Below are 19829 nucleotides of genomic sequence, written 5' to 3' on the forward strand. Positions count from 1 at the left end.
CCCTCCCTCCAGCTGTCACCTTAGCGGCCACCCGCTTTCTTCCTCTGCTCCCGCCCCAGCCGAGACCTTTGTATTAATTCGGCGATTGCTACCTAGGCTGCTTTCACCCGAGTCCCTTAAGGCACTTGACCTTAAAAGCCAGGTGGTGCCAAAAATGAGTCCATTCAGCAGCTAGGAAACTGAGGCTCCACGAAGATGCGTGAAACTGAGGACCCCCGGGGCTGGGATCAGAACTGAGGTCAGAACTGAGGCTGGAACGGCACACCCAGCCACACAGAGAAGAAGGGGGTCAGAGACAGCAGTCCAGCCTGGCCCGCAGGTGGTACCCTGCTGGGGAACTGACCGCTCTCAAAAAGGTCCAACAGGGAGGACTTTCTGCCTTCCCACCTCAGGGCTAGACTCTGCCAGGCAGGAAGAGCAAGGATTCCCAGCCAAGAGATGTGAGTTCAAATCCAGGCTTCACCCCCTGTGTCACCCAGGACAAGGTTCTCAATATTCTCATCCATAAAATGGGCATAATAACCAAACCTGCCCTGAGGAGGGGGGGTGTAAATTTCAGTGCAGCAGTATGCACGAATTTCCACGGCAGTAGGCGTTCAGTTAGCAGGAGACATTTTTCTTAAAGATCCCCTAACTCAGACTCCAGGGCTGGCCAGGTTCAATGTTCTAGCTGGAATGGAATCCACCTGCTGGCTATAGAGTTCCAGCACCTGGCTCCTCTTTTCACAGCTGGAGAAACTGAACCTAAAAGGGCCAAAGGATGGAGCCAAGAGTACAAGTCTACCGGTTCCCCCACCCAGAGGTTCTCTCCCTCAGTTTCCCTGGCACACCCAGCCCCACAACGAGGTCTTCCAGAGGGGCCCAAAGACCCCAGTGCCAGCTCCCAGGAGTCTCTGGGTATGGGGTGGGAACCATGAGCAGGGCTCACTGACTCACTGGCACTGGAGCTGGGGGAAGAGAGCTGTGGAAAACACACAGGTTTCTGGCTTGACCCTGCAAGTAATGAGCAGGGGTGGGGGTGGGGAGCCAGCTGGGCTTTGTGGGGTCCGGATCTGGCCCATCTCAGGGGAGAGTTCCTGCGCGTATGGGTATGCAAAAGAGGTCAAGGCCTGCCCTTGCCCCAGCCCTGGGAGAGGGGCCACATGCAAGGTCACCATGCCCTGCCCTTCTGCTCCAAAGCCAGTAGCCTGGGACTCAGAGAGTTAAATATTGCATGTTTTCTTATATGAGAAATCTAAAAATAATAACAATAAGTGAACAACTAAAATCAATGAGAGATGATGGGAAACTAGAAGGTGGACTTGCAGAGATAGGGAAGAGGATAGAAGAAGAGGGAGGAAAGGGAGAAGTAGGTAATAGGGCTGACAATAATAAAATATCACATGCATATACCAATGTACACAGTGGCCATGCTCTTCTGCATAGCTACTGTGCACCAGTAAAACAGTAATAAGTGAAAAGCTGAAGGCTTGGATATGCAGGGAGATTTGCTAGCCCTCAGAACGGCGAACTTCCACATGTCCACCCTGGGGTCCCCTGGAAACCTCCTCTGAGCTGCCTCCCTGCTTTCTCTCCTCCAGGCAGCCCCTGTGCCTTCCCCGGTCACAGTAGAGCTGGCTCCCCTTGTCCCTCTCTCCTCCTTATTGGGCTGTGAGTGTCTGGGTTACTCCAGTATCCCCAAAGCCAAGCACAGGATCCAGCAAATAGAAAGCATCAGTGATGCTGGTTGCTTGGATAAAGAAATGAGTAAGTGCCTATGAGAATAACTGAACACAAGAAGAAACAGACCTTCTATGAGTGAGAGAGGGTCCAGGAATAGCCTTTTTGAGGTGGCTGCCAACCCACCCATTCATTGTGGTGAACCCCAAAAGTGCAGGTGCCTGCCTCAGTTTCCCTGCTTTCCCTCACTGGGCCCATTGCCCAGCATGCCTGATACCTGCCCCACAGGTTCAGCTCCACTCTATGGCCTGAGCAGCTCCCAGCCAAGGCAGCAAGGACTCCCATACACACTCCTGACACAGGGTGAGGCTGTGTCTTCTCTGCCTCACTCACTTGCCCTCCTGCCCACCCTATCTAGGACCCAGATCGGAATGCCCGGGAAGAGGTCTCACCCCTGCAGAGCCCCATCCGCTGTTTGGAAATCCAGAGCTGACTCACCTGAGTCAGTCAAGGGCCCAGCCCCACCCAGCCCCACCTCTGCAAGCAAGTCCATGGCCAGACGGTAAAGCTCTGGAATGAGCCCAACATTTCTGCAAATCCCAGCCTCAAACCCTTGTCCCCAGCTCTTAATATGACCTGAAGCAGCCAGCTGACCTCTGTGGACCCCTATGAAACAGAGTTAATAATCCCACCCTTGCAAGCATTACTGAGGCAGTCTGTGTGAATCCTCAGCCTCAGTGGGAGCTCTGTGTTAGTTCATCACCACCATTCACTGCCATTCCCCACCTGAGCAGCAAAGTGTCTAAGTTCTCCTCTTCACTTTCCCAGTGCCAGAGCGGTGGATGCAGTAATAATAATGGCTAATATTTCTTGAGTATGTACTGTGCCCCCAACAGGGATATGTGTTTTACGTGCATTCTTACATTTGTCTTTCTCAACAGCCCTGTGAAGTCAGCATTGTCACTTCCATTTACAGAAAAAGCAACTGAGGCCCCAAGATGAAGTAGTTTGCTCAAGATTGGACCAAGGCCAGGTGTGCTGGTGCATGCCTGTAATCTCAGCATCCTCATGGGAGGCTGAGGCAGGAGGATGGCTACTTTGACACCAGTTTTGGCAATTTAGGGATTTTGTGAGACCTTGACTCAAAACAAAATAAAATTTAAGGGCCAGGGATTTATCTCAGTGGTTCTACTGCCTGTCTCGCAAGTGCAAGGTCCTGAGTTCAATCCCAGGTACAAAAAAAAAAAATTTTTAAAGGCTGGGAATGGATCTCAGTGCAAAAGCCCTGGGTTCAATCCCCGCTACCAGGAAAAAAACAAAACAAAACTGTACTGCAAGAAAAGAAAAATCCCTGTTAGGGTGGTCCATTTAAATGAAATAGTCCAGTTGAGAACTGAGAGTAACAAAATGTTTTTACTTTTCTTTCTTATTGAGATCCTCACAACAGCTTCAAAAGGAAGCTATCAGGATCTCCACTATGCAAAAGGGGGTTCAAAGATTTTCCTAGATTACGGGGACAGATGGGGCCAGCTCTAGCCACTGCTGGGAGGCTTTCTAAGTGGCAGGCAGGGTGCTAAGTGCTTTCAGGGTATCAGGTCCTTTATAGTTATAAACAGCTACATGGGTAGATTTTCTTTTGGTCCCTATTTCTGTAAATAGGAAAAGTAACTGACTTGCTACAGGCCACAGGCTATACAGTTGGTAGCCGGGATTTGAGTCCTGCTCTGTTTGATTACATTACAGACCTAACTCCTTGCTACACCCTTGTCACTGGCTCTCTTGGATCCCCAACCCTGAATCTTTAAAACAAACATCCAAATCCTGGAGGGGATGGACCAAAAAAGAAAAAGATAAACATGCTGGAATTTGGTAAGCAGAGAGTCCCAAGCTCATCCGGGGAGTTTCCACTGTAGGGTCCCCGGTCCCACAGACCTCTCCCCTGGGTACTGGAGCCATCTGATTGGCACAGTGTGCCTGAGTGTCGTGCAGCTGGCGTCTTCCCCACCCTCACCATCAGGGTAATCTACAGAGCATCAGATAATCAATTCCTGGGATCGGGGGCCCAGTGGCCTGTGACCAAGGAGCCAGGGGAAAGAGGAACTGCCTGGGTGATGACTGTAAATCATTAGTCCCCTCCTTTCTTGCCTCCTCCTCCCCTTCCTCTATAGTTGAAGAAAGAGGTGGCCTCCTTTGACATACAAAATACCTTCCTAACTTTGCTTAGAACCTTCACTAGCTCCCCCTGTCCCTAGACCTTCGCCTGGATTTTAAGCCCCTGCCATTTGCTATTCTTGGAACAGAAACCCCTGAAATGATTGTGTGGCTGTCAAGAAGTGACGCTCCTTCTTGGGGCTCAGTTTCCCTTCTTGTTAAATTACCTGTTGAAGTGCTGAAGGTGAGGAGCAGGGATTTGGGAGTCAGGTTGACTTGAGTCAGGAGGCCAGCTTCCAAATTCTGCCAGTGTGACTTTGAGCAAGTCATTTGTCATCGCTGAGCCTTGGTTTCCTCATTGAAAGTGAGGACAGTAATAGTGTCTATTACCTGGGACTTAGCTCAATTCCTATCCCTCAGGAGGTGCTTGACAAATGATCATTACTGGTGGAATAATTACAATTGATAATTACGTAGTTAATCCAATTCTGTCATTATGGTCCTACAGGGGCTGGGGTGGGGGGCATTCTAGACACTTAGAAAGAATTTAAGAGAGAAGGGCTGCAGGAAGTGCTGGCTCAGTGTCTTAGGGGACTGCATGTAACAAAACCCCAGAACATGGAGATTTAAACCAAAGAAAGGAGGGGGGACTCTGAGTGAGCCAGGCATTTCCATCATGCCATCTGGCTTCCGGGCTCTTCCCACCTTCCTGCTCAGCTTCCTTGGTCGGAGTGTGCTGCATCTTTGAGGGCCATGCCTCAGTCCCATCTTCCAAGCAGGAAAAGGTTGGAAGGGAACAGGCAGCCCCCACAGGCAGGCTACCAGGTACACATCTTTCTCCAGAACACAGTCCCGTGGCCTCAGCTGGCTGCCACGGAGGTTGGGAAATTGCATTTTTTGAATGGGCAGGCAAGGGACAGGCAGTCGGAAATGGAGACGGGGCCAGCCAGCCACCCCTGTCTGCCAGAGTCCAGGCAAGAGCCCCTTTCTGCTATAGGGTGGCTCTCTGGAGAACTCAGGAACAAGTAGATTCGGCATGCTCCAAGGTGAGCAGCCTTCGCCTGTCCAGAAAGTCACAGCCAGGGTTTCCCGAGAGATGACCCAGTCCAGCCCCAAGCAGGTGACAGACAGACTCCGAGTGCAGCTGGGTATCTTTTCCCTGCATCCTGTGGCCTCTTGGGCAGTCATCAGCCTTGCAACAAGTTCCACGAAAAGTAATTGTGTCCCAAGGCAAGGGCACCTCACTCTTTGTAGACTTGTACCCCATCAAATGAAAAGTTATAGGCAAAAATGTGTTCGTCCAAACAACTCTTCAGTTCTCAGGCAAGAGCTGTGAAGGTCCATTTTCTGGACCCTGGCCACTAGACGAGGACTGACATGTCCTGCACATGGAATGTGTGTCCCCACTTCAATGCCTGGTTAATAACTCACTGTCATCTAACCAATCACAGCTTGGAAAAACATTTCCACTGCATGATACTCTCCTGCGATCCACATGGCAACCCTTTGATGTCAATGTGTTCATCCCCTGAATAAGGAGTTGTTCCCAACTCGAGTGACAGGCAATTCCAACTGATTTGGGCAAAAGAAGAGGAGGAATAAACTCTCCTGCTGAAAATCCAAGGACACCTATGGCTGCACCCAGATATCAGTTTGTCTCCTCCTCTTCCTCCTCCTCCTCCTCTTCCTCTTTCTCTCTTTTCCTTTTGTTGGCTTCGTCTTAGGTGCTCCAAAGTGACACTATGGAGACTTGGTCCATGAGTATACCCTGTCCTCATTGCCAATCCCCTAAGGAAAGAGAGTGTCCATCTCCTGGCATCCCCAAGAAGAGATGTGGGACATTTCTGACTGCTCTGGCCTTGTCCTGTGTCCACCCTCGAGCCAACTGCTGTGACCAGGAAGATGGAATGTCCTGACTGTGACCATCAGTCCTAGACTATGTGCCCGTGTGATTAAGAAAGGAGCAGAACATTCCCAGAAGAAAACAGGCTGCCATTATCAAAGGAGGGGAGGGATGCCGGGCTGGTACCCAGCCGTGCTCCGTTCTCCTGCAAACAGACAAGGAAGCTGCAGCTCAGAGAGGCTGTGCAGCTTTGTTGGCAGCCTCAGAGCTGGTGTCCAAGGCAAGCTCACTGGGCTCTGGCCTTGCCCTGGATGGAGAGACAAGGGAGTGACAATATTTTTGCATGCCCAGAGCCCAGCCTGCTTCAGCCTCCTGGAGCATTTCCCTCTGAGCCCTCAAGGAGGAAGAAGGGATTGCAGCCAGGTTGGAAGTCAAAGCTATGCTTCTCTGCACTTCCTGGCATTTGCTTGAGCAGGAAAAAAGAATTTGTGTTTGCTGAGCAACCCAGGCCTGCCTGATACTACCGGGCACTGCATGTCCCAAATGTTTCCAACTGTGTTTCCAGAGAGGGGAGCTGCGGCTCAGAGAGGTGAAGCAATTTGTCCAAGTCTTGAAATGAGAGGGCTGGGACTCAGTCCAGGCCCGGAAGTCTCCAAAGTCTGTGCTCTCTTCTTTAATGATTTTTCAATTCAATTCAATTTTTTGACGTTTTGCGAAGGCCTGTCCTACCAAGGGCAGAAATTTTGACTGGATAATAGTAATAATCTCAGTGATGACAACAACCAAAAGTCTCCCCCCTGCATATCCAACCTTCACCCCAAGAAGCTACCTGTGTCTCCAGAGGAGAACCACAACCACCTTGAGCAAGTTTGGGCCCCTTCTGTGGGACAGAGAAAGCACTTTTTAAAGTGTTTGTTGAATGAATGAACGAAATACTCCAAAATCAAACAACTCAGTTACATGATCCTTCTGGCCTCACTTCCACATTTGTGAAATGGAGGTAATGCCAGTACCATCCTCACAGGGTTGTTATGAGGATTGAATGAGTTAATTCTAGTAAAATGCTTAGGGCACTGCCTGGTGTGTAATAAGCCTGCATCAGTATCTCAGTATCTGTTAAATAAATGACAGCCGTGTGTGTGTGTGTGTGTGTGTGTGTGTGTGTGTGTGTGTAAGCTGTAGACTCCTCATTAAAGTTCGTACACTTTTTTCCATTTGTTATCTCATTTGATCCTCCCTGTTGTCCTGTGAGAAAATGTCACGCCTCTTGTACAGATGAGGAGACACAGGCAGAGAGAAGAGTGGAGCCACACTCGGGCCTCTCTGCATTTTGTGGCAGGAACCTCAACCTCTCAGAGGACCTGGACACGGTGAGGTTGTTCCCACACCGTCACTGTGAGAAACCAGTCTCCCCTCCAACCCACCTGGGCTGCCCACATGGGGAGGGTGAATGAGTTGCAGAGGCTCAGGAGAAGGAAGCTCAGCCATCGGACGGAACCACAGGACCACGAGAAAGAGAGAAAGAACATGGTGAGTGAATGAGGGAAGAGTGGTCTCCCCAGAATCTCCAACCTACCACCCCTCCTCCATGCCACCTGGGACACCCACCACTCAGGGAACAGGAGTGACCTCACTGCTCTGGGACTCCTTCCTGATCCACTCCACTCATTCTATAAATACTCATGAAACGGTGGCTCCCTTTGGGCCACTAGAACTTACCTCTGTAGACAACAGGGTGAGCCACAGGCGCCATGATTAGGTTCCGTCAGCATGGCTACACGCTCTCATATCTTTTCACCCCTCCTCTGACCCTCCTATCCACCTTGCCCCCAGCTTGATCTTCTCAGATGCTGCCTCCTCTCCCCTAGTCCATTCCTTCCCTTCTGCCCCTTTTTGTTTTGTTTTGTTTTTTGTACCAGGGATCGAACTCAGGACCTTGCGCTTGCGAGGCAGGCGGCGGAACCACTGAGCTAAATCCCCAGCCCACCTTCTGGTTCTTCATCTCTCTCACCTCCTTTTCGCATCTAAGCTCCTCTGGTCTTCCTTCACCCTCTTGGCATACAAGGGCTGACAGACCTTGGCTTACATCACACCAGCTGTATGACCTTGGCATTGTTTAAATTCTTTGGACCATAGTTTTGCGACTATAAAATGGAAGTATCTGGGGCAAGTAAATTTGAGGATTTAATACAGCAATGGATGTGAAAATAGCACACAGTAGATGCACAATAAATACTACATTTCTTTTTTCCCCCAAAGGCTGCCACCCAAGAGCTTGGTTTAAAAACCAAAGGAGCCGGGGATTTAGCTCAGTGGTTCTGCCGCCTGCCTCGCAAGTGCAAGGACCCGAGTTCGATCCCCAGTATCAAAAATAAATAAATAAATACAAACCAAAGGAGGTCTTTTGAGGAGAGATCTCTACCCCCATCCCTTCACTCACCTTCAAAAAAAAAATCCTCCTGCCCCAAAATTCCCCCAAACTTAATTTGTTGTCTACAGGAGTGAAAATTCTGTGGGATCTTGACTCTAAGCTGGGATAGCCCCAAGCCTGGAAAGCGTCTAAGAATCACCTATGGATTTTGGTTCAAATTACACACATACCCAGAGAAACACACATATGTGAGCACACACACATCCAGTGTGGTTCAGATTCTCCTTCCTGTGCCAAAATGTAAATCACAGTTGTAAGCCTCCATTACCAGTGGAAGTGTAACACTGAGACAGATCATTCTATGCCAGACCATCTCAGATTCACAGATCTACCTAGATCTCAGCCATGGATACCTCCCGTCACCAGATCTTCCCTTGTTGGGATCTCACTCCACCTTCCCGAGACATGGTTCCAGGGTTTGGGCTCCTCTTCGCTCCCATTTACTTGGAGTATTTTAATCCTTTTTTATGGCCCAACCCAACCTATTTCAACTCAACTCCACCCATCTCAACTCTCCTAAATTCAACTCAAATCAACCCAGATTGATGTGCTTTCACTCACCCCACCCAAACCCAACCTAACACAGTTCAATCAAATTCAACTCCATTCTACCCAACCTGATCCAACCACACCAACACAACCCGACTCAGTTTAACTCTATGAGGTGGATTGACTGGTATGGTCAATTTAAGTGGGAATGCCCAGCTGAACTGAGTGGGCCTAGCTCTGGCTGCGGAAGACCCACCTGAGGATCTTTGTCAAAAATGACGTAAGGAGCAATCCCAAGATGGCGGCCACCATGATGAAGGTTACTACAGAAGAAGTCAATGTTACTTTCAAAGATCAACAAAAGATAAACAAATTTGCACAGAATATGAGTAGAATCACAGAGCTAAAAGAAGAAATAGAAGTAAAAAAGAAACAACTCCAGAATTTAGAAGATGCTTGTGATGACATCATACTCGCAGATGATGACAGCTTAATGATACCTTACCAGATTGGTGACGTTTTCATTAGCCGTTCTCAAGAAGAAACACAAGACATGTTAGAAGAAGCAAAGAAAAATTTGCAAGAAGAAATCGATGCCTTAGAGCCCAGAGTAGAATCAATTCACTGGGAGTTAGCAGATTTGAAAGTTCAATTATCTGCAAAATTTGGCAGCCACATAAACCTTGAAGCTGATGAAAGTTAAGCATTTTATAATACCTTTTTTTAATTCATTTAATAAATTTGAATATTGTTTAAAATGATAATTTGCCTTCTTCAAATGACATGGAAAGGAAAACTTTCTTTTTTTAAAGTTTTCATTTATTTAGTAGAAACTTGCCTATTTTCACGTCTTATTTATTTTATATTTTTAAAAGAAGACAGTATTCATCTATGTATTTTTGCATAATGATTATATCAATTCTAGGGGCTTTATGTCATGTTATTAAAATCAAACAATCTTCTATGTTTCTATATTATTTAGAATACTTGTTGCAGTTTTCATTTATAGAAAAGTTAACAGTTGTGTCCTATTGTTTGTCTGTCTGATTCTGGTTGCTGTCTAAGGATGGTGAAAGCCCTACAAAAATGTACAATCCTGCACCTGTCCACTCTATGTATTTCATAACTAAACTTTGTCATTTTCTTTAAAAAAAAAAAAAATGACATGAAAGGAGAAGCAGAGGGGAAGGGTGCATGCTGCTGATTTTCCTGGGAAGGGCCTTACTCCAGAATCCTGGAGGCCTCCCTGAGGTTCACCTGTAGGAGCTGCCGGACTCCAAAGAGCATCTCACCTCCCTCCTGGAAGAGCAGAGGTTGCTGAGCTTTGGCTGCTGTTCTCTTGGGAGGAGATCCGGACTTAGCTTTCACCTGGGTGTCATCTCAGGGCTCTCAGCAGACTCTCCAGCCTTCAGCACTGGCCCCTTGGCTTCTGCCACAGGCCTTCAGTCTTCCATCGCAGATCCCTCGGCCTTCTGATGTGGACTCACACGGGACACTGCCATGGGATCCAGGCCCTCAGCTGGCTTCTTCGGATCTCAATGTACGGACAGATCTCTTGCACTCTTCTGCATTTGACTTTTTGGGTGAATATTATAAGATATTCCTATAAATTTATGTGTCCTGTATCAAATCTATTCCCTTCCAAACCCTAACTACAACATTCTACTAAAGTCAATTCAAGTCAGACCAATTCATCTCATCTACACTTAGCTAAATCCAAACCCAACTCCATTCATTCAATCAAACAATTCAACTCAACCCATCCCAACATGACATGACACAACTCTACCCTACTCTGATTTTTTTAGCCAAACTAAACCAAATGCACTCAACTGACTCAACATAATTCTACTCAACACATCCCAGCCCAGCACAGTTCTCTGAATCTCCACCTTCATCCCAACACTTCTTTCCTTCTACTTCCTCCCTCCTATGAGATTCCCCATCATTTCCTAAATAGTGAGATACAGAGTTAATGACTGATCTAGAGAAAGATAAGGAAATTTTTCCTGTGTCCTTGCTGTTCTCCCAACCCGATCACTTCCCCATACTGGTAATGACCTTTATGCATCCTTGACTTCGCCAGGTAACCCTACCCTTCAATGACGCCCCATGGTCATGAAGCCTCTCCCCTCTGCTGAGGTCTGCAGGGAACTGGGATCAGAGGGCAGGGTGAGTTCCAGTTCCAAAGGCCTGGAAGGTCATTTGGGGTGAGTGGAATGAGAATGAGGCCCCACAAGACTGGAGATCTTGACTCTGGACCCAGAGGAGGGAGATTTGGGTACCGACCTGGCTGGGGCGGGGCGGGGGGGAGGGCAGAGGAAACATTAGCTGCTCCGTGCCATATGCATGAAGCAGTGCCTTCCTGTCTCTCTCTCTCCGTCTCCTCTCTTTTCTCTCCTCCCTCCCTCTCCTAAAGTAAAATGCTTCCTCTGGACAGTGGAGAGGAGAGGGACAGGAAGCAGTCTACATCCTCTTTGGTGAAAGTCCTCCACCACGGACTCCTGGCCATTCTACCTCTCAGGGATGGGGTCCCAGGCACAATTCTGAGAGCCCAGGGCAGAAGAGGAAGCAAGAGTCTGAGCCCCAGCACCCAAGCTGGCTGGCTGTGGGGGACGGGGCTGGGACTGTAACAGACTGAACCCAGAGCACAGCCACTGAACTGTAGGCCCCTAGGGCTGTCCCGGTCAGGGCAAGCCCAGGGAATAAGGGCTGAGTCGGTGTTCCTATCCCACCCTGACCACCACCAGCCCCCTGGGCAGTCCAGGCTGCAGCAGGAACCAGTGTCTCCTGGGAGCTGGGGCAGAGTAGGGAGGACAGGAAAAGACCCCTCACACCTCCACGCATCCCACCAGGCGCTCTCCAGCTCAGAAGGGAGGGCCAGCTATGTCTGCCATGAACTTCTAACCACATGGTGCCCTCTTTGCTGGACATGCCTCCCTCAGCAACTCAGAGCTCCTGGGCAGGCGCCATCCTGGGCTTTCCTCAGAACTCTGTCTGAAAATAGAAAAGGAGAAGAGGAGGCTGTGGTCTGTGTGGGGGACAGAAGAGAAGCGGGGAGGGGTGGGGAGGAACTAGGCTTTAGCCTGCGGACAGTGGACGCCAGAACACATCCCAACCTGACCTCCAGAGCCCTCCCCACCCCGAGGCCTCTGCTTCCTGTCTCTCTAGTGAAGGGGCCTCAAGTCACCGGGCCCAAATTTCCACTCAACAGATCTGGAGATTGAGCCCAGAGGGGGAAGGGGTCCACACAAGGACACACAGCAGAGAACCCACTGGAATCCAGGCCTCCGGGTCCCAGATCAGGTCCTCCCCCAGGAGGCTATCAGAGGGAGCTTGTTTGGGGCTCAATTTCTGCCTGATCTGCCCGAGAGGTCACACCCAGCAGCCTGCTCCCCACCCTGGAGTGTCCTGTTCCTCAGAGTCCAGAGCAAGGCCTGAGAGCTGAGATGGAGCCCTTCCCTCCTCCTCTTGCTCCTCACTGACCTCTGCCTGGGTGGTTCTTCCTTCCCTTTTCCCCAGCACCCCTCTCCCCACCCGGAGCCTGGGCCATCAGAGATGGGGGAGGCAGGAGATGTCCCTACTTTTGGCTGTGTCTGGACCTCAGGACACACCAGGCCTCGTCCCTGTGACAGAGATGTAAAGCAGGAGCCCATCTGCTGCCTCCACACTTGCCAGGCTCAGTTCTCAGAAGGTCTTTGGACACCAGCTGAAATCTGCCTCCCTGGCCTGCCGCTGACCCTGATGCTGCTGCTTTTGGAGCCCTCTGCCAGGGTCACTTCCCCTGCCTGATGGCCCTGGAGAGACAGGCAGGTGGTGATCACATTCCTTAGCAGCGTGATTGCTTCAAGAAGCTACGCAGGTAGCTCCTCTAGCAGGCATGGGTCCCGCCTGGGCCCTCGACAGCTACATGACCTTGGGAGCTTGGGCCCACCTCTAACAGGGAGGTAATTGTGCATATGTGAGTTTCTGATTTGAAAAGAGATAATGTGGGCAAGCATTGGCATAGAGTCTGACATTTAATTAATAATAATAATAATAGTTACTATTATAAGGTAAAGGAAATGCCCCAGCTCTGGCCACAGTTCTACTATTTCTAGATCCTTTCTCTGGGTCTAATTTTTCTGTGTTTTTTTTAAGTTCTATAATGGGGAACTCAAAAATTAATAACTAGTGCTTATTTTCTGCTGGGCACTGGGGATGGGAAAAAAATAAGTCAGATGGTCCCTTTCCCCAAGGTGGCCACACTCTGATGGAGGAGACAGGCATTGGCCATTGCCCAGACCAGCACTATGGAACAAGTGGGGGGTGGAGGAAAAGAAGGGGAAGAAACACATTAACTTGGTCTCCCCAGAGAAAAAATGTTCTTGCAGAGAGAACAGACATCAACGGCCTGGAGGCAGGGGGGAACCAAGAGGAGCAGACTGCAGTTAGTGTACGAGAACAGCTAATACTCTGATAACTTATGAAGCCAGGCAGCATGCTCACCACTTCTATGGGATTATGGATTTGGCTTTGCCCAAAAAAGAAGGTCTGGCCTCTGCCCTGGGCTTCTGGGAAGTAATCTCTGGCCCCACTGCATGCTATGTCTCATAGAACAGCTTAGGTCATAGAAGTATGATACAGGGTGGGCTGGCCACACCTGGATAGTGCTAAGATGGGAGCTGGCCATGCCAGAGAGATCAAAAATGTAACTTAGGGTCTGGAGGCTTTGGATCATGCCACAGCAGTCAACCTTGAGGCAGACAACAACCAACCAACTAATCAGCCCTTGGCTGGAACACAGGCTCAGGTGAGCTTACTACTTGGCTACACTGGGTGCACACTGTCACATCAATTCGAGGGGACCTCATGCCCTGAGCCTGTGGGCAGAGGACAAAGGAAGCTTCCCATGTGGAAGGAGCCCTCCTGATTCTGCCTATCTATCTCTTCTAGCCAACATTGCTGTGCACCCTCCCTGTAGTGAACCATAGCTCTGTGGTCTGCCAGCTCTCGGGGAGCTTTGTGAGTCTCCCTAACAAATGATCAAAACTGAAGGTGGTTGTGAGAACCTCCTGCAATTCTAATTGGATGTCAGCGGAGAAGGTGGCCCTGTGTGGAGACTGTGCCTTTGTAGTTGGTTCCAATCTAGCACAAGTTCTTCCATATTTGGGTTAAGCCTCACAATCGCCCCCTGCAGGAGGCATTATTGTCATGCATGCTGTTTTACTGCTTGGGAAACAGTGAAGTAACCTGACATTAACCTGCTTCACAGATTAAGAAATTGAGTGGAGCAAGCTGAGTGAGGTAACATAGTTATCCACTGACAAAGATGAGACCTTGAGGCAGCACCCAGGCACGAGAGTCCAGGTCTCAGCCACACTGTGGCACTGCCCAGAGAGGGCAGGCAAGAGCGAGAGGCAGGGCTGGGGGCCTGCAGAGGGCCCCTGTTTCCAGAGAGATGCCCTGATGAGGAGTCTGGCCTTTGTCCTGGGGCAATGGGGAGTCGTTGGTGGTTAAGCAAGAAGTTATGTGAGTAGCTGTGGGGTTTAGCAAGGTCCTGAGGATGCGGCATGCAGAGCAGATGGCTGACAGGCCCAAGGGGACAAGACCGAATGTGAGATGACTGCAGAGAACAGGAGAGGGTGGAGGTGAGTTGGTCTTGGGGATGGAGAGCAGGTGACACTCTCCAGATCTACCTGAAAGGCAGAAACAACGCGACCTGGGAACAGACTGCATTCAGCACAGAAAGGAACGGGAAGAGTTGAGTAAAACCCAGCCTTCTGAATTAGGTGCTAACTCTCTATGACTGGGAAAAACAGGAGGGAAACAGATTTTTAATGGTTTATACCACCATTAAGGGTCCCAGAGTCCCAAAGGGGTCAATGCCCCAGAAGCCAGCCTCTCCTGACCCAGGGCGAAGAGTCCCTTCTCTGGACCATTAATTAGCAGGACAGTGTTGCTAAGTGACCACCAGATGGCAGCATAGGCCATCTTTTCCCAGGATAGACCCGGATGGCTAAGGAGGGAGGAAGGATTCTCATTGCAGGGGATGCAGATGTGCCTGGACGGCAGGGCACTGAGACAGAGGTCTCAGCCAACTGCTCCCATGGGCAAGTTCCAGCAGGTACAGAGTCCAAAGAGCCCTGGCTGTGGAGGCAGGAGCCCTGGGGTCTAGACACTGCCATGACCCAGGAGCACGTGCCTGCCCTCTCAGTTGTAATTCCCCAGCTTTCCACTCACCCACCCCAGGCCCAATAGTTGTAGTTTCTAAACATATTTTAGAGGCAATGTCTTTTTCTTTTTTTACAGATGAAATCTTAAAAAGCCATCCCCATCCGGGCCAACTCTACCCCATGTATAACACTGAATAGGATTCTACTGCTCTGTTCCATCAGGAGAGGAGCTGGGATCTCCCAAGCCCACAGGATAAAATCCAGGCCTCTTGCTTTTACTCCCCTTTACTCCCCTCTAGCCTTCACCATCGGCCACTCTGCCCTCACTCACTCTCCCAGCCAGGCCAGGTGTCTATGCCCTTCCCAGACTTTCCTGGGAGAATGCCCTACCCACCTCTCTTGGTTGATTTGTCCTTTAATGTCAGGTCCCTGGGACCTCCTCCAGGAAGCCCTCTCTAATGCCTCTGGTGGAAAGAATCAATCCACACCCACACCACCAGACACACACACACCCTATTGGCACCTGGCACCTGAGTCTCCCAGCAGGCACCAAGCACCTGCAATGGCTGGGCACTTTACACAAGCTGACCGCATCTCTTTCTTCCCTGATCCTGAGCACCCACAGAGTTGTAATCATGCCTAAATCCCCCATAGAAGAGCATGTTCAGCCTCCGATGCCCAGCTGGGAGCTGGTAGACCAGCTTCTGCCCCCCAGGTCTGGCCAAGAACAGTCAGGGTCCAAAGCAAAGTGAAAATGCACAGCCCCTTGGTTCAAACAGTATCAAAAATTTCCAGACGATGACAGTGAAACATAAAACCAATCAAGGGGTCACACACCCAGGAACCACCCTTGAAATTTGTGCATCGCACAAGACATCTGGATCCCACCAACCTAAACCCAGTAGGAGGCTCTGCCAGCCAAGAAGACGGTCACCTTCTTCACTCAAGGTCACTTTGCCAGTCACGCTGGGGCCCAGTGGGGCTACGTCATCAAAAGGACCTGTCCTTGGTCCTCAAAGGTGCTTGGCCAGCAGGTACCCTGCCCTGTCCCCTAAGACTTCAGGCCCCACCAGGAAAATTGCTTCCAGGTTGCTGGTGAGCGAAAACTGGATACAAGAAACTGGAGACCAGGGACTAGAATATAACTCAGCACCAGGGATTTAGCTCAGCGGCACCATGCCTGCCTTGCAAGGGCAAGGTCCTCGGTTGGATCCCTGGTACCAAAAAAAAGAATATAGCCCAGCACGCAACTGAGGTCCATGAATGTCTGATGAAATGGGCCCTTAAAACCAAACACCTAAGTAAGAGCTCTGCAGAATTACACCACTAAAGAGACTAAAAGTCCCTCAAATTGGAGTTTCCAAGCTGTTCAAAGCTTGAGGAAGGCCACAGGAAAGGCCAGAGACTCCAGGATCTGGCCACTTCCCACCTCTCACCCTTTATCTGTCTTACACTGAGCTTCCCATGTAAGCTGCTGTTAGAAGAATTCTAGCTCAGGAAGAGCAAGAGACTGACACAGAGCCACACGGAAGAGACTGGAAAGGGTAGGGCAAGGAAGAGGGATCAGGCACACCAGGTCAGAGGTCGCCCTGGAGCTCCCAGGTGAGAGCCAGAGGCAGTCAAATGCAGGCAGAAGAACAGCACTAGAAACTGGTGTTTCACACCAAAACAGTGTGAAATCAGAACAAACTGGAGGCTGGATGTCAAGGGTGGCAAATCTCAGCGCAGAGCAGAGAGATTCAAGTTTCCAAGTTTAAAGGCCAAAGACGGGGGCTCATTCACAGCCATGTTCATCAGCCAGTATTTACTGAGCACCTGCTGTGTGTGAGGCACAATTCCAAGCCCTAAGATCACCAAAGTCGCCACTTTCACAGGCCTCAGATTCTTAAAGTGAGAACAGAAAATAAGTGTTATTATAAGAAAATAAATGAACCATCCAGCTAGAGATAAGTGATAGGAAGAAAAGGAAGCAGGTTAAGCAGGAGGGACTGCCAGTAGGTGGGCTGGAACCTAGGGTGGTCAGGGAGGGCCTCCCCACGGAGGTGACATTTGAGCTGAGAGCCGGGGCCAGCTGCGAGGTGAGGTGGGGTGGCACCCTGCCCAGGAGCCTGTGGACTGCACTGCACTGGAGAAGGTGGGGGCCCGGACAGGACAGGAAGTCTGGCCCCCTGTAACTGTATCCCCAGGAAGGAGGAAGCCAGGAAGGTGCTTTCAGCAGTCGTATTCATCAAGGCCAGGCTCTAACCCCCAGGCAGCACCCGAGGCTCCTTGGGGCCCATCCACCTTGGGCCGCCTGGGGCAGAGACGGAGGGAGGCCGGACGGCCAGCCCAGAGAGGGCCCTGGATTCCCTTCCAGACAATAAATGCTTCCAGCTTCCCGGGGAGCGTAGCATGGGTCACAGCCGCATCTGATCTCAATTACCCCCCCACCCCCGGTGTAGGGTTCCCCAGGCTGGGCAGGGGGCAGGGATGGAGGGGAGGCTGTCTCTCCATAATCAGAATCTCCTGGCCTGGCTGGTGAAAGCACCTGAGGACAGGTCCCCAACATTTTACCATGCAGGAAGAAGGTTCTCCCCCAGGAAGATGTCTGTGGGTGGAGCTAGGGGCTCTGCTTCACAGCCACGGTGCTGTGTGACCTAGTGCCACTGAACCTCTCTGGGCCCCCGTGAGAATAGTAAAGATTGAAACTTTTCCTTCCCTAGCTTCCCCTCCAGCCACCCACCCAATGAAGCAGGAGTCCAGTCCAAGGCGAGAGGGCAAAGCTCATTGCTGGTGGCTGGGCTGGAATGGAGTTGCTAATCCTTTAATTTTTCCTGCCTTGATTAGGTCTTAAATATATCCCAGCCCAAAATTATGGTGCCAGCAAGGTGGGGATTAACATCTCTCCAAACAGACCAACAAAAGCCCTCGTTCCTCAGCCTGCTTGGCCAAGACAGTGATCTGTAGAGGGGATGGACCAGCGACCCCAGTCACAGTGCCATTCCACCATCTTTATTAACCCACAGTGGCTGTACTTCTTTACTTTTTTTTTGGTTCTGGGGATCGAACTCAGGACCTATGCTCAAGAGGTAAGCATGGTGCCACTGAGCTAAATCCCCCACCCTAGGTGGCTGTACTTCTAAGCACAGGGAGAAAGCCCCAGGTTTGTAAAAATGCCACCTAATAAGGTTTTTGTAAGTGATGATTTAAACAAGCCTGTCTCCTTCCAGGCCTCAGTTTCCCTATCCATCGCAGTGCCTGCCAAGTCCCACCCAGAACAACAACATAAAAAACTAAAAAACTAGGGGGGCCGGGATTTAGCTCAGTGGGTTCGCTGCCTGCTGCGCAAGCGCAATGGACCCGAGTTCGATCCCCGGTACCAGAAAAAAAAAAAAACTAAAAAACGTTTCCCTTGAAATTTGGTTTCACCACCTGTGGTTTTGTTGTTTTGCTTTGAGACAGGGTCTCACTATATAGTTCATGCAGGCCTTGAACTCACTATGCAGCCCAGGCTGGCCTCGAACTACCACACCTGGCCCCACCTGCTGTTCTTCTGATGCCCGGGGTGGGCTTTTGAGCAGGGTGCGGGCAAGGAGAAGCTGGGAGGGGATGAGGTAGACACGAGGCTTCCCTGGGATGGGCTTCCAGCGGCTCCCGTACTTTTCCAGGCTCCGCGAGGCGGCGAGCCGGGATTCGAACCCGAGCCTGGCCGGCTGCCGGCGCGGCCGCTCCACCTTCCCGGGCCGCAGGGCCCGGAGCGGATGCTGGGGTCGGCGGAGCGCGGGCCGCGCTTCCTCCGGCGCGCAGGCTGCTGGCTGCCCGGCCATCGCGGGCGCTGCTTTCTCCTTTTAAGTCCGCGCGGGGCCGGGAACTCCCTGCCGGGCCGCGGCCCGAACAATGCACCGCTTCCTGCCGCCCGCCCTGCCGCGGCCCGCTCGCTCCCCGCCCTGCGGCCACCGGGAAGTGCTCGGGCAGGGTCGGCCGCGCGGGTACACGGGGTCGCGCCCCGGGAGCCCGGCAGGGAGGGGCCTCGGCTGCAGACGGAGGCCACCGGGCAAGGGTCCGACCTTTTAAATAGGCCCGGGGGGGGGGGGGCGGGGGAGCCCGCAAGCCTGTGATCCCAGCTACTAAGGCTGAGGCAGGAGGATTTGAAGCCAGCCTGGCCACTTTAGCGATACCCTGCTTCCAAATGAAAACTAGAAAGGGCTAAGGATGTAGCTTCGCGGCAGAGCTCTTGTCTACATGCACAAGGCCGTGGGTTCAATCTTCGGTATTGCTGCCACAAAAATACTACCATGTATGAAGCACTTTTTTAAACCAAACATAGGGGCACACACCTATAATCCCAGGCCTCTGGGAGACAGGCAGGAGAATCACAAATTGGAGCCAACCTGGGCAATTCAGTGACTTCATGAGTCCCTGTCTCAAAGTGAAAAAAACAAGGGGCTCTGGATGCAGCTCAGTGAGAAGGCCCTGGGTTCAACCCTCAGTAACAGACGTCCACACACACACACACGCACGCACGCACACACGCACACAAAAATGACTGGCCATTTGCACCCTGCCAGGACCTGTGCTAGACACAGGAATCACGGAGAAATCAGCAGTGAACAAAACTGAAAAGCCTTTGACCTCCCGAGATTTATGTGCTAGTGAGAGAGAAAACAATGAACATCCTCAGCCGCTGAATTTTGTATTGCATCAAGGAGCAATAACTTGAAGAGGGATGTGGGGATTTGGGGCTCTTAAATAGGGTGGTTACTGATATTTTAACTAAAGGTGTACATGGATCACAAATAAATAGATACATATCAAAAGTATATTCAATAAATAAGGCATTATATGAATGTATAACCTGCTTACACCATTGTGCCTCCATAGGGTATGTAAATGTATACATGTGAGATTATATATATATGTATATATCTCCATCCCATGGATAAACACCTCACATATATCTTCATCACTAGACCACATGCATGCGTGGTTCACAGTATATATATTCCCCATGTTCGTATCTATGTCTTCTATGTGTCACCTCTGTGCTCACACACACATAAATATGCCTCATGCGCATTTCCCACACACTCTGTTGACGCTTTTTTAAATGTACTGGGTACAT

General features: G+C 50.6%; 1 pseudogene; it reads left to right on the top strand.

The window, feature by feature from the left end:
* Positions 1-8871: 8871 nt before the first annotated feature.
* LOC101699209 (prefoldin subunit 4 pseudogene) lies at positions 8872-9276 on the top strand (annotated as a pseudogene).
* The last annotated feature ends 10553 nt before the right edge of the window (positions 9277-19829 follow it).

This window comes from Heterocephalus glaber, unplaced genomic scaffold (genome assembly GCF_053883595.1).
Source record: "Heterocephalus glaber isolate CG9 unplaced genomic scaffold, H.glaber_assembly_v1.0 deba00001479, whole genome shotgun sequence".
Taxonomy (NCBI): domain Eukaryota; kingdom Metazoa; phylum Chordata; class Mammalia; order Rodentia; family Bathyergidae; genus Heterocephalus; species Heterocephalus glaber.